Consider the following 14,162-nt stretch of genomic DNA (forward strand, 5'->3'; position numbering starts at 1 on the left):
GTGATTAGTTACCAGGAACAATGCTGATCAGTGATTAATCATTGGGAACCCTAGAGATCAGTGACTGGGAATAATGGTGATCAGTGATTGGTTGTTGGGAACAGTGATGATTAGTAATTGGTCAATAAGAACAATGGTGATGTATGATTAGTCACCAGGAACCATGTTGATTAGTGATTAGTCACCAGGAACATTGGTGATCAGTGATTAGTCATTAGGAGCAGTGGTGATCAGTGGCTAGTCGTGATTAGTCGCCAGGAACAATGTTGATCAGTGATTAGTCATTAGGCGCAGTGGTGATCAGTGGCTAGTCGTAATTAGTCGCCAGGAACAATGTTGATCAATGATTAGTCATTGGCAACCCTAGTAATCAGTGTCTGGGAATAATGGTGATCAGTGATTGGTGATTGGGAACAGTGGTGATCAGTAATTGGTCATTAAGAACAATGGCAATCAGTGATTAGTTGTGATTAGTTACCAGGAACAGTGGTGATCAGTGATTAGTTATTGGGAGCAGTGGTGGCCAGTGGCTAGGCGTGATTAATTACCAGGAACAATGCTGATCAGTGATTAATCATTGGGAACCCTAGAGATCAGTGACTGGGAATAATGGTGATCAGTGATTGGTTGTTGGGAACAGTGATGATTAGTAATTGGTCAATAAGAACAATGGTGATGTATGATTAGTCACCAGGAACCATGTTGATTAGTGATTAGTCACCAAAGTAAGGTTGTTGGAAAGAGTGTAGATCAGTGAGGTCATCAGAAGCAATGTTAATCAGTCATTAGTCACTGTGAGCGAGGGTTAATCATTAAGAACAGTGTTGATCAGTGATAAGTCGTGATTAGTCACCAGGAAAAATGTTGATCAGTGATTAGTCGTGATTAGTCACCAGGAAAAATGTCGATCAGTGATTAGTCGTGATTAGTCACCAGGAAAAATGTCGATCAGTGATTAGTCGTGATTAGTCACCAGGAAAAATGTCGATCAGTGATTAGTCGTGATTAGTCACCAGGAAAAATGTCGATCAGTGATTAGTCGTGATTAGTCACCAGGAAAAATGTCGATCAGTGATTAGTCGTGATTAGTCACCAGGAAAAATGTCGATCAGTGATTAGTCGTGATTAGTCACCAGGAAAAATGTCGATCAGTGATTAGTCGTGATTAGTCACCAGGAAAAATGTCGATCAGTGTTAAGTCATTGGGAACCCTAGTGATCAGCGATTGGGAATAATGGTGATCAGTGATAGGTCAATCTGTGATTGGTCATCAGATGCGATGATAAACAGCTATTACTCACCATGAACAATGAGGATCAGTGATTGGTCATCAAGAACAATAGTAATAAGGAATTGGTCATTGTGAAAAATGGTTCACACGCCAAGTCCAAGTCATTCAAGCGTTATACACTGGAGATCATTTAACCAAACCTGCTCTTTTAACTCATAACCAAAATAAGCAAAATAAACTCAGTAATAAGGTCTAAAAATAATTTTTTTTTAAATATTTAAAAGATATATTTTTTAAAGCCATGACTGGGGCCCTTATCGAGACAAATATGAACCAGCAATAATGAAATTATAAATATGAACTATGAATATGAGGCATTGCTGCTGTCTGTGAGCTGTAGTTGCACTAGAATCAGGACCAATACAATCTAGGTGGTGTTTAGTTCAGCTTTCATTCATCTGTGTATGTTATTGTATTTCATTACATCATTCACTGCTTCTTCCTGCTCAGGAGAATGAGCATGAGGCACAGTTACATCCGGCTATAATGCAGTATTTATGCTGTACTTGCTGTTTGTTTGTTTTGTTTGTTTGTTTGTTTGAGCACCTGCCCTTATGAGGGTCCCTGCATGGCCCTGATATCCTGTCTTGTGTAAATCTAATGTCCTAATGCTTAATTGCTCTGAAGTGAATGAATGTGAGGGATTTTGCACTGGGGCCAATAACACTGTAATGAGAAGTGCCACAGATTGTGTTCCTGTCACTCAGTGTGAAGACTCTCAAACTTTTTTTTTTTACAGTCAGTAAACTATCAGAAAAATAGAAATAAAACATTTAAACATGTGTAATAGTATTTGTATAGAAATAAACATGTGTAATAGTGTTTGTATAGAAATAAACGTGTAATAGTGTTTGTATAGAAATAAACATGTGTAATAGTGTTTGTATAGAATTAAACATGTGTAATAGTGTTTGTATAGAAATAAACATGTGTAATAGTGTTTGTATAGAAATAAACATGTGTAATAGTGTTTGTATAGAATTAAACATGTGTAATAGTGTTTGTATAGAAATAAACATGTGTAATAGTGTTTGTATAGAAATAAACATGTGTAATAGTGTTTGTATAGAAATAAACATGTGTAATAGTGTTTGTATAGAATTAAACATGTGTAATAGTGTTTGTATAGAAATAAACATGTGTAATAGTGTTTGTATAGAATTAAACATGTGTAATAGTGTTTGTATAGAATTAAACATGTGTAATAGTGTTTGTATAGAAATAAACATGTGTAATAGTGTTTGTATAGAATTAAACATGTGTAATAGTGTTTGTATAGAAATAAACATGTGTAATAGTGTTTGTATAGAAATAAACATGTGTAATAGTATTTGTATAGAAATAAACATGTGTAATAGTGTTTGTATAGAAATAAACATGTGTAATAGTGTTTGTATAGAATTAAACATGTGTAATAGTGTTTGTATAGAAATAAACATGTGTAATAGTGTTTGTATAGAAATAAACATGTGTAATAGTGTTTGTATAGAAATAAACATGTGTAATAGTATTTGTATAGAAATAAACATGTGTAATAGTGTTTGTATAGAAATAAACATGTGTAATAGTGTTTGTATAGAATTAAACATGTGTAATAGTGTTTGTATAGAAATAAACATGTGTAATAGTGTTTGTATAGAAATAAACATGTGTAATAGTGTTTGTATAGAAATAAACATGTGTAATAGTGTTTGTATAGAAATAAACATGTGTAATAGTGTTTGTATAGAAATAAACATGTGTAATAGTGTTTGTATAGAAATAAACATGTGTAATAGTATTTGTATAGAAATAAACATGTGTAATAGTGTTTGTATAGAAATAAACATGTGTAATAGTGTTTGTATAGAATTAAACATGTGTAATAGTGTTTGTATAGAAATAAACATGTGTAATAGTGTTTGTATAGAAATAAACATGTGTAATAGTGTTTGTATAGAATTAAACATGTGTAATAGTGTTTGTATAGAAATAAACATGTGTAATAGTGTTTGTATAGAATTAAACATGTGTAATAGTGTTTGTATAGAAATAAACATGTGTAATAGTGTTTGTATAGAAATAAACATGTGTAATAGTATTTGTATAGAAATAAACATGTGTAATAGTGTTTGTATAGAATTAAACATGTGTAATAGTGTTTGTATAGAAATAAACATGTGTAATAGTGTTTGTATAGAAATAAACATGTGTAATAGTGTTTGTATAGAATTAAACATGTGTAATAGTGTTTGTATAGAAATAAACATGTGTAATAGTGTTTGTATAGAAATAAACATGTGTAATAGTGTTTGTATAGAAATAAACATGTGTAATAGTGTTTGTATAGAAATAAACATGTGTAATAGTGTTTGTATAGAAATAAACATGTGTAATAGTGTTTGTATAGAAATAAACATGTGTAATAGTGTTTGTATAGAAATAAACATGTGTAATAGTGTTTGTATAGAAATAAACATGTGTAATAGTGTTTGTATAGAAATAAACATGTGTAATAGTGTTTGTATAGAAATAAACATGTGTAATAGTGTTTGTATAGAATTAAACATGTGTAATAGTGTTTGTATAGAAATAAACATGTGTAATAGTGTTTGTATAGAAATAAACATGTGTAATAGTGTTTGTATAGAAATAAACATGTGTAATAGTGTTTGTATAGAAATAAACATGTGTAATAGTGTTTGTATAGAAATAAACATGTGTAATAGTGTTTGTATAGAAATAAACATGTGTAATAGTATTTGTATAGAAATAAACATGTGTAATAGTGTTTGTATAGAAATAAACATGTGTAATAGTGTTTGTATAGAATTAAACATGTGTAATAGTGTTTGTATAGAAATAAACATGTGTAATAGTGTTTGTATAGAAATAAACATGTGTAATAGTGTTTGTATAGAATTAAACATGTGTAATAGTGTTTGTATAGAAATAAACATGTGTAATAGTGTTTGTATAGAATTAAACATGTGTAATAGTATTTGTATAGAAATAAACATGTGTAATAGTGTTTGTATAGAATTAAACATGTGTAATAGTATTTGCATTCAAGAAGTTGCCTCTTCCAGATGTTATCATGATGCCTTTTCGGATTGCTGAAGTCAATAATACATGGAATAATTATGAAAACGGTGTGGTGTACAAACCAACAAACAAACAAACAAACAGCTTTCTAGTAGGTTTCATGACGGGGGTTAGTCCTCTTGAACCTTCCTCTCTCCTTCATGCTCGTGTCTGTTTGGTCGTGGGACTTGATGTCTTGCTAAATCGGCATCCTTCTTTTAGCGCGCGTGAACGTGTGTGAGCGCGCGAGTGGGGGTGCGCGCGCGCGCGCGTGTGTGTGTGTTCCCATATCGCTCACGCTCTTACCGAAGCGCTGCTCCGCTCGCGCGCTTAGGCAATCCTTCTTCTTCTTCTTACTACTATTATTTCTCTAAAATAAAAAATATTATATTCTTTCCGCGCCCCCGGAAATGATTTATTACTCCATAATCAGTCCAACTAGTTTCGACTCCTGACATCTGTGTGTGGGTTTATTAATAATTTTTCCCCCTGCACTGTTGTCTTTTGCTCGGGACGAAGAGAGACCAGGACTCCGCTTGGACATTCTCCTTCCCCAGACTTCTCAACGGGACACTCGGGTAAGTGCACTTTAAGCAAGTACTTTAAGAGCAATAAAACCCTCTCCTGTGTCAGTACTTATTTATTATTGCTATATATAGAAAGGTTCACTAGCCTCACTTCATGCAAAAGCAAATAATTGTAGTGTGTTAACTGTTAGATAGATAGATAGATAGATAGATAGATAGATAGATAGATAGATAGATAGATAGATAGATGTTCCACTTCCTCCACTTTTCCTGCTTTAACTGATCCCAACAATTCACCTCATGCAATTATGCAGGAATTAGCGATAATGACGTCACTCCTTAACGATTAAGGCTTCATTACATAATTCCTTCACTTCCTGGGAAGCTTCAGTTCAGATCCCCTCCTGCTCCTGTGTTACATCACAGACCTTTATGTTCTCCTCCGTCTGAAGCAAATCTGGATTGAACTTTGTTTTCGGAGAGAGAGTTGGGAGTGAACTTGGAGAGCGGATGCGAGCGGATGCCTGTGCTAGACTGTGGTGTCCTGAAAAGAGATGACGTGTAGCACACCTGGGACTGGCAGATACACCATCTTACACATATCCTTGTGACACCATCCTTACGGAGCATCCCGAGGAACCGAAGATGTATTACTTGTTAAACATATTGCGGCTCATTGCATCATTGTATGTTTATTATACATTTATTATATGTTTGGCATCTCAGAAAGGCTCATACGCTGCAATGGATGTCTCGTTTGCACGACTGAAAAACCTGAAATGGCATTTTAATCACATGTAGGCTCTTAAAGCAGTGGTTGTCTTCACTCAGTAGTACGTATCGGTGTGTTACTGATCGTTAATGTTTGTAAAACTGACACACAGCGTTTCCAGAGGAACCGGATGTTCGGGACATCCGCCGTCCAAGCAAAGTGCATCTGGAAGTGCAAAGCAGTCAATATGCAAAATGGGAATGGCTGTTGACAAAACGTGACATTCATTCATTCCTCCATCTACTCTAAAGGCCAGAGAGGGAAGACGTGCTCTCTTTTCCTCCTTCCTCCAATTCGCTGAACAAACAACTAGTGTGATGTAAATAGACGCCGTCCGTCGCTGTTGGCGCTTGGTGAAATCCGAAAGCAGGAGAATCCCACGGATATCAAAATCTGTGATATTCCTCGGAGTTTAAGTTTAATGAACTTAAAGCTGGAGCACGAGCAGCACGTTACACATATATACTGTAGGACAAAACTCAGTCGGTGATGAGAGAAAAAGAGTTCATATAGCACTCCGAGTTTCAGATCTAACTGTATATAACTGTATAATAAATCACAGCCCTAGATAGTAATCCTTACAAGAGGAATTCAAGGGATCTTGCTCTGATATGAGAAAGAGAGAGAGAGAGAGAGAGACACACAGAAACAAAAGTAGAATGGTGTAGCACCCCCCCCCATACACACACGCACACGCACACACACACACATGCACACACACACTGCAAGGATGACTTAGACTCTCTCACCTTCATATTGACACCTCATCTGTTATCATTAGGCACAGAGTCAAACAACTTTCTCGAGATGCGAGTGTGTGTGTGTGTGTGTGAAAGACAGAAACAGAGATTGGGGGAAAGCGGAATAAAAATCTGTGAATCTGAGTGTATGTGTATATATATATATATATATATATATATATATATATATATATATATATATATATATATATATATATATATAAGTGTGTGTGTGTGTGTAAATGTGTGTCCATCTATATTGTAGAGATCTCTCTCTTTATATGATTGATGGAGCTGGGTCATTCTCTCTCTCTCTCTCTCTCTCTCTGCCTCTCTGTCTCTCTCTCACACACACACACAGATAGACAGCAGATTTAGGGGTTAGTGTATCGACTTGACATGACCTTTGCACTGTCAGGCAGAATCAAGGACACTCCTGCCAGATGCAGTCTAAAATACTTATATAAATCATTATATCATTTATATGACATATTAATGCAGATTCTATTTATATTTTATAATCCTTGAACAAACGAAGCTTCTGCATCGTTCATCTCTCTCTCACTTTATTCACTCTGTACCTGGAATTTTGACCCATTTATCCATTTATTATATTATATTTATATATATAAATGTTCTGCCGTTACATCGGTCAGCTTGTGACAGCAAGGAATTAGTGTCTATAATGACCTCAGAAACTACCCTGACCTAATAGTTCCTTATGGGCCGCTGATTGCTGTTATAGAAAGGACATTAATTAGTTATAGTTACATTATTTAACTGTCCAGTGTCACCCAGATGAGGATGAGGTTCCCTTCTGAGCCTGGTTCCTCTCAAGGTTTCTTCCTCACATAATCTCAGGGAGATTTTCCTCGCCACCGTCGCAGCAGGCTTCTCATTAGGGATAAAATAGTTTAATAATCTAATTTAATAATTTATCTTTATCTTTATCTGTTTCTCTTCTTTTGTAAAGCTGCTTTGAGACAATGTCCATTGTAAAAGGCACTATACAAAATAAATTGAATTGAATTGAATACAGTATATATAAATATTATATAATATAAATATATATGTAGTAATACAGCTGGAAGTTTTTATATATGAAAGCGCTATTATGCATGAGTACATGAATAATATTCTATGATCTACTCTGTGCGTATAATCTATTGTTAGAAGCGTAGATTTCAGTAGATAAGTCAGGAGGAAAACACGATCGGTGCATGCTGCTAACAGGAAACTAATCAACGACATACTTTCTTCACCAATAACAGCACATCCTGAAGGGTTTTATTCCCATTATACCACAATGATCTGCAGACGATTACAATTATTATCTTTGGTTAAAGAACGTCTAGTTACACTTTATACCTGTTTATATAAGTTATGAACAGCTGCTCTTTCACCAGCTTCTCTTTTATTAGGTCAATAACACACGCACACACACGCACACACACAAACACACACACAAAAACGCAGCTTGTCACATTAAAGAAACAAAAAAGAAACTAGAAAGCACAAAGGCTCCTTCATATCGTTATTTCTGGTTCTTACACCTGAGATTTCTTCCAAAAACTGCCTAAGAAATATCTCCTTACAGAAAACATCACCATATCAACATTTATTTTAGTGGATATCACGTTCACCTCACACCTCCACCTCCCTTCCCTCCCGTGTGTGTGTGTGTGTGTGGGTGGGTGGAGAGTTTGCATGTTCTTCCTGTGCCTCAGGGTTTTCCTCCAGGCACTCAGGTTTCCTCCTCCAGTCCAGAGACATGTGTTCTAGCCTGATTAGAATGTCTTAATTGTCTGAGTGTGTGTGAGAGATGTGTGTGAGCCATGTGAAGGGTTGGCACCATGCCCCCCCCTACCCCCCACCTTGTACCCCAAGTCCTTTGGGGTAGACTCCAGGCTCTCTGTGATCCTGTATAGGTTAAGCGCTACAGAAAAAGGATGGATGGATGGATGGATGGATATTTATTTATCTTTCCATATCAGTCATGTGACTCTTTACTAAGAAATGAAACAAAGAAAAGTATAAACCTTGCAGTTGCAGATTAATCAATAAAAAAATTAATCAGCACTTTCTGACCAATCACGATTGAGCATGAATTTACTGTGTGCTAATTGTATAATCATACGATCATGTAATAACCTTGCCATCTCTCTCTTTTCTCTCTCCCTCTCCCTCTCTCTCTCTCTCTCTCTTTTTTTCCCAGACCGCCTCTGTGGGAGAACGTCGAGGTGAGTGAGAGAGATGGTATTTTTACTGTGTGAGTGGAGAACGTTAACGAGGAGCAGGGTGTGAAACAGGAAGGTGATAAGTAATGAAAAATAAGTTCTGCCTGACACACGCCAAGGTGATAATTTGATGTTTGTTCCAGAGAAGAACCGTCGAGTTTCAGGCGCGAGAGCTTTGCTTTTGAACACTTTAATATGCATCGTCTAATCTTCTCTTTCTCTCTCTCTCTCTCTCTCTCGCTCTTGCTTGCTTTCGCTCGTTCTTCTCAAGGTCTCCGTATGGACGTTTTAATATGTCTCTCATTCTGATGTCCATTGAGATCAATAAAACACTGTGTTCAAGTAAATCTTAGTCTCTCTCACACACACACACACACACGCGCACACACACACACACGCTTAATTGTTTAGTGTCCTTCAGTAGCCTCAGTAACTGTTTCTGTAAATTTCGGTTTCTGTATCTTGCGAACCAAATCCCAGTCACTACATGCATGACGAATGTTTTAGCCATGATTATAAACCCATTCGTGGCTGAATCTTTTTTCTCCCTCTTCTTGTCATTCGACTTGTGAAACGTGTGAAACTGTACGTGTGAAGCACGTTACAGCCAATCACGATCCAAACAGCACAAACTAGTGGCCGTGTAAAGCAAAATTAATCACAGTGCATGTGAACCAGGATTATTTACACCCTTGGGTTGGACATATAGTAAATAATAAGGGAGGAACTGGTTCATTCAGGGGCACGTGAGTCCACACACACACACACACACACAAGTACTGCGAAAGTCATATTCTTAACACATAATGCACTCTGATATAAATTTTCCACTATCCACTAAAACACACTCTCCCTTTTGTGCCGTCTTGCTACACACACACACACACACACACACACAGAATTTCTCTTTCTTTGAATCAAAACATGGATTTCTGTCGCCCAAAAAAGCCCCAGCAAATTACTGTTTTTCTTTGTTGTTGTTGTCCTTCTGGGAATCTTTAAGCTTTTATATGGACTAGGGTTTTATTTTGTTTGGTTGGGGGGGGTTTTCTTCTGAGAATAGTACACTTATACTACACAAAGGACCCCTTGAAGGACCCTTTTTGCACAACAGGAAGGAAAAAGTTCACTCAAACAGACACCATATTCAGGACAGACCCTGAAACACATTACGCATGCTTTTTTTCCTGAGAATATTCTGAAATGTCTGTGTGTGTGTGTGGTGTGTAATTTGCTGGTTGGTATTTGTGTTACTTCTGTAGGACGTTTTGTGCTGCGCAAATGTCACAAGAGGACAAAAACATGCAGGGAAAAACACCCGGGTTTCTCGGTTAGCAGCTAAAAATAAAGCGCAACATTTTCAAGCAAAGTTCAGCGTCGTATTAATGACAAACCCCAGCATCGTCGTAGCCTCGCAAACAGTTTAAGAGAATTCTAATAGTATATTAATAAAAGATTCAGGTTAGCTAATCTGTCTATCAGTTCACCTAGTCAGTGTTGATGATATTAGCATGAACGTTTGAGATATACAGTGAAGGTAAAAATGTTAGACAGACTAAAAGACTAAAGCGCCGCCGCATCGCTCTCTTTAGTCACCGGCATTGTGGGTAAGGTAGGAAGTGAGAGAGTTTCCGATAAAAGAATTTGAATGAATAATTCTAAAGATATCAGACCTCCTGAGCTTCACACTGGATTATTACACCTTTTCCTTTGCGTTCCCAGTGTCCCCACCCCCCCGCCCCCCAAATCGCGTCTGTGCATTTGCAGCGACACAAGAGAAAGGAAGTGAATCACAGAGTGAGGTGTTGATGTAGAACACGGACAGACGTGCGTACATAATACATAGCCCGCGTCAGGACGGTGACGTAGCGCACCCGGGCTAAGGTAGCACACTTAAAGTGAACAGCCCTAGGTTTTTTCTCCCTTACTCATGTTAGCTGTGACAAATATATGAACGTATAAAGCTAGCACTTTGGTGGAGGCAGAGCTTTGAGACATATTCTCTGCTGTAACTGTTTTCTCTTCCCGTATTCGCGGCGAATATCCAACACTCACCAGACACTTTATTAGGAAGTCTTTCATGCAGTTATCCAACCGTTCAATTACATGGCAGCAGATTGGGCGTGGCAATGCAGATGCAGATCAAGAGCCTCTGATGTTCACATCACACATGAAAATGGAGTGTGAGATATCTGTGGCTTTAACAGCGGTGTGGTTTTTGGTGCCAGATGGGTTGGTTTGAGTTTTTACAGAAACTGCTGATCTCCTGGGATTCTCACACACAGCAGTCTCTAGAGTTTACACAGAATGGTGCGAAAAAAAAACATCCTGTGTGTGAAGGCTTGCTGCTCAGAGGAGAATGAGCAAACAGGAAGCGGATAGTGAAGTCAAATAATCACTCTTTACAACCGTGGTCAGTAGAAAAGGATCACACAGTGAACCTTGAGGTGGATGAGCTATAAAAGCAGAAGAAAACCAAAAAACAGGAAGCCGAGGCTATCATGGGTTCTGAAACTGGAAAATGAAGACTGGAAAAAGACCAGGTGATATTTTTTTGTCCAGTTTCATTGATAGTCTCAGATTCCTGTTTTTGGCTGGTAGGAGTGGAACCTTTTGCTGTTGAAAGCTCATCCACCTCAAGGTTTGATGTTTTGTGCATGCTGAAATGCTTTTCTGCTCACCGCGGTTGCATTTGGGTTACTGTATCCTTCCTTGCAGCTCGAACCAAATTGCATTTATTCCTCTGAAATCTCTTATCAGCAAGGCGATGCCACCCACAGAACTGTCACTGACTTTTTTTTCTCACCAATTCTAGAGACTGTGGTGTGTGAAAATCTCTGGAGATCAGCAGTTTCTGAAACACAAACCAGCCCATCTGGCACCAGCATCCATGCCACGGTTAAAGTAACAGAGATCAGACTTTTATTTCGTTCTTCCACTTAACGTGAATATTAACCGAAGCTCTTGACTTGCGTCTGCATGATTATTTGCACCGAGCTGCTGCCACACGATTGGCTGATTACAGTATATTGCCAAAAGTTTTGGGACACCCCTCTCTCCAAATCATTGAGTTCAGGTGTTGTTTTTCAGGGGTTGGGCTCGGCCCCTTAGTTCCAATGAAAGGTTCTCTTAATGCTTCAGCTTCATACCAAGACATTTTCATGCTCCCAACTTTGTGGGACCAGTTTGGGGATGACCCCAACATGACTGCACACCAGTGCACAAAGCAAGGTCCATAAAGACATAGATAAGTGAGTTTGGTGTGGAGGAAATTCAACCTCAACCTGATAGAACACCTTTGGGATGAATTAGAGTGGAGACTGTGAGCCACACCTTCTCGTCCAACATCAGTGCCTGATCTCACAAATGCGCTTCTAGAAGAACGGTCAAAAATTCCCATAAACACACTCCTAAACCTTGTGGAAAGCCTTCCCAAGAGCTGTTATAGCTGCAAAGGGCGGGACAAATCCATATTACATTCATGTAAAGGCAGACGTCCCAAAACTTTTGGCAACATAGTGTAGATGTACCTAATAAAGTGGACAGTGAGTGTATATGCCAGCTGTGCAGTTTGGTGTGTAGGTTTCCTTTAAATGATTAGGAGCGTTACGTTGCGACTTTAGTGCCATTGTGTCAGGAATAGAGGGCAATAAAAATAGTTTATTTGCTTTGAAACGTTCAGACGCTTCATCAGCAAACCTGTTTGAATTAAGTTTATTTACGGACAGCATTTTTCAATCTGACATCTGTTCCCCCGGGGTCTCTGTTAGAGCGAGGGTGCCTTGAAATTGCTTCGTTTTGTTTGCCCTATAGCTTTGCCTCTGGCTCTACTGTATATCTGCATCTAATTATTTGCTAGAATGCATCCATACGCCTCGGATTGTGTGCATGAGTACAGCGATGTCTGATACCAACCATCTGATGTAGTCGGATATTTCAAGGGAAAAAAAAAACCCACGGTGAATCACTTAATAATAAATATACAAGCTTCAACTGAAAAAAAAAAAGCAACACCTAGGGCTTATTGTTTACTATATTACCCACAATGCTGTTCGCCTGCCACTGATAGTTGCACCAGGGAGACGCTCCACATCTGTATACAAAGATTTCTGTGCAAAATTAGCATAACTGTGTGCTACTCTGGAGCTCAGAGTCCGATATTTGCTGTTCCCACTACTTGGATAAAGTGGCTAAAAAGCTCTTGCTAATACTAAAAACGTTAACCACTTCTGTTTCCAGTTGCTACGACCTTGCAAACATGCTAGCAATGTCCTCTTGTGATTTCAACACAACTCACAACTTCTCATGTGAATAATAATAATAATAATAATAAATACAGCGCCAACCAACAAATCAGCACTGAACATAATGACTAAGCAAATTATAAATATTTCTAAATAAACATATTCAGCGTGTGGAGTTTTACAGACGGCTTTTATTAATATTCTCTGTGGTACAGCTTGTAGCGCTTCATGTAGCACTCACAGATGAGGCTATGATGTCACACCTCTGGCTAGCACATTGCAATTTCCTTTTTCAGCTAACAAGCAAAATTTCCTTAGAGATTTGTGCGGGGTGATTTCTTTCAAACAGTCTATAGCCTTATAGGAACTGTCTAACTAGCTAGCTAGTCTGAAATGATTATAATATGTCTAATAAACACCTTGCTAAATAACTAACGAGCAAACATTTTAAATAGCTAGCTCGTTATCTAGTAAGCCAGCTAACAAGTCAACAATATTATTTGTTCAGTCTGATCCTATTATAATATCTTTTAGAAACACCCTGCTAACTAATTGACTAACTAAGATCATTATTATTATTAACATAACTAGCTACATTTTAAATAGCTAGCTTTTTATCTAGTTATCCAGCTAACAAGCGCAAATCCCTGCTACTTGCTAACATTCTGAGCAGCTAGCTTGTTAACCTGTTAGTGTTTCAGCGAACAAGTACATTTTCATGCGTTTATGAGATTTGTTCAGTCTATGTATAGTTCAATCAGCTTGCTAAGCTCCTATCTAACTAGCGAATATTCTACATAGCTAGCTTGTTCGTTAGCGGAGTGAGCAGAATCGTAAACATTTACTATTCATTTAGATTAAGCGAAGAGTCTATAAAAATGAGGAATCCTGTGGAAAAAAAATGTGAAAAGGTAGAAAATTCCGGGTTCATTTAACACGCTATTGACGAATTTTGATTAGTATTTGATTAGCACTTGAACTTACCTCGTTGAGGTTGTCATGGATTGATGGTGTAATGAGAAAGTGATTCAGTGTGTACGAGGGCGTGTGTGTGTGTGTGTGTTTAAGATGCTATTAATCTTTCAGGAGAATCCAGTGGAGTCTGTCTTTCATTCGCCCGGCATGAGGCAGCATGTGTTTACTCTCAGTTTAGCACAGGTAAGCCGAGCAAACACACGTATTTGTGCTACATTTATGTTTCCTGTCTTCATGTCCATACACATGTCCTCAAGCCCTCACTGATTCTTGGAGACAAACTTTCTTTAAGGAGGGGTAAAGAAAGTTTGCC

General features: G+C 37.7%; 1 protein-coding gene across 7 annotated transcripts in view; it reads left to right on the top strand.

The window, feature by feature from the left end:
* The first annotated feature begins 4,638 nt into the window (after positions 1 to 4,638).
* Positions 4,639 to 14,162, top strand: part of ptprdb (protein tyrosine phosphatase receptor type Db) — a 75,835-nt gene continuing 66,311 nt past the window's right edge. For 5 of the 7 annotated variants that reach the window (XM_058384663.1, XM_058384659.1, XM_058384665.1 and 2 more), the window contains exons 1-3: positions 4,640 to 4,932; positions 8,609 to 8,633; positions 13,961 to 14,032. The gene's annotated coding sequence lies outside the window, so the exon portion shown is untranslated. Of the gene's footprint in view, positions 4,933 to 8,608; positions 8,634 to 13,960; positions 14,033 to 14,162 lie in introns of all 7 variants that reach the window. The other 2 variants (XM_058384655.1, XM_058384660.1) reach the window with 1 other exon arrangement.

This window comes from Hemibagrus wyckioides, linkage group LG29 (genome assembly GCF_019097595.1).
Source record: "Hemibagrus wyckioides isolate EC202008001 linkage group LG29, SWU_Hwy_1.0, whole genome shotgun sequence".
In the NCBI taxonomy this organism is placed as follows: Eukaryota; Metazoa; Chordata; class Actinopteri; order Siluriformes; family Bagridae; genus Hemibagrus; species Hemibagrus wyckioides.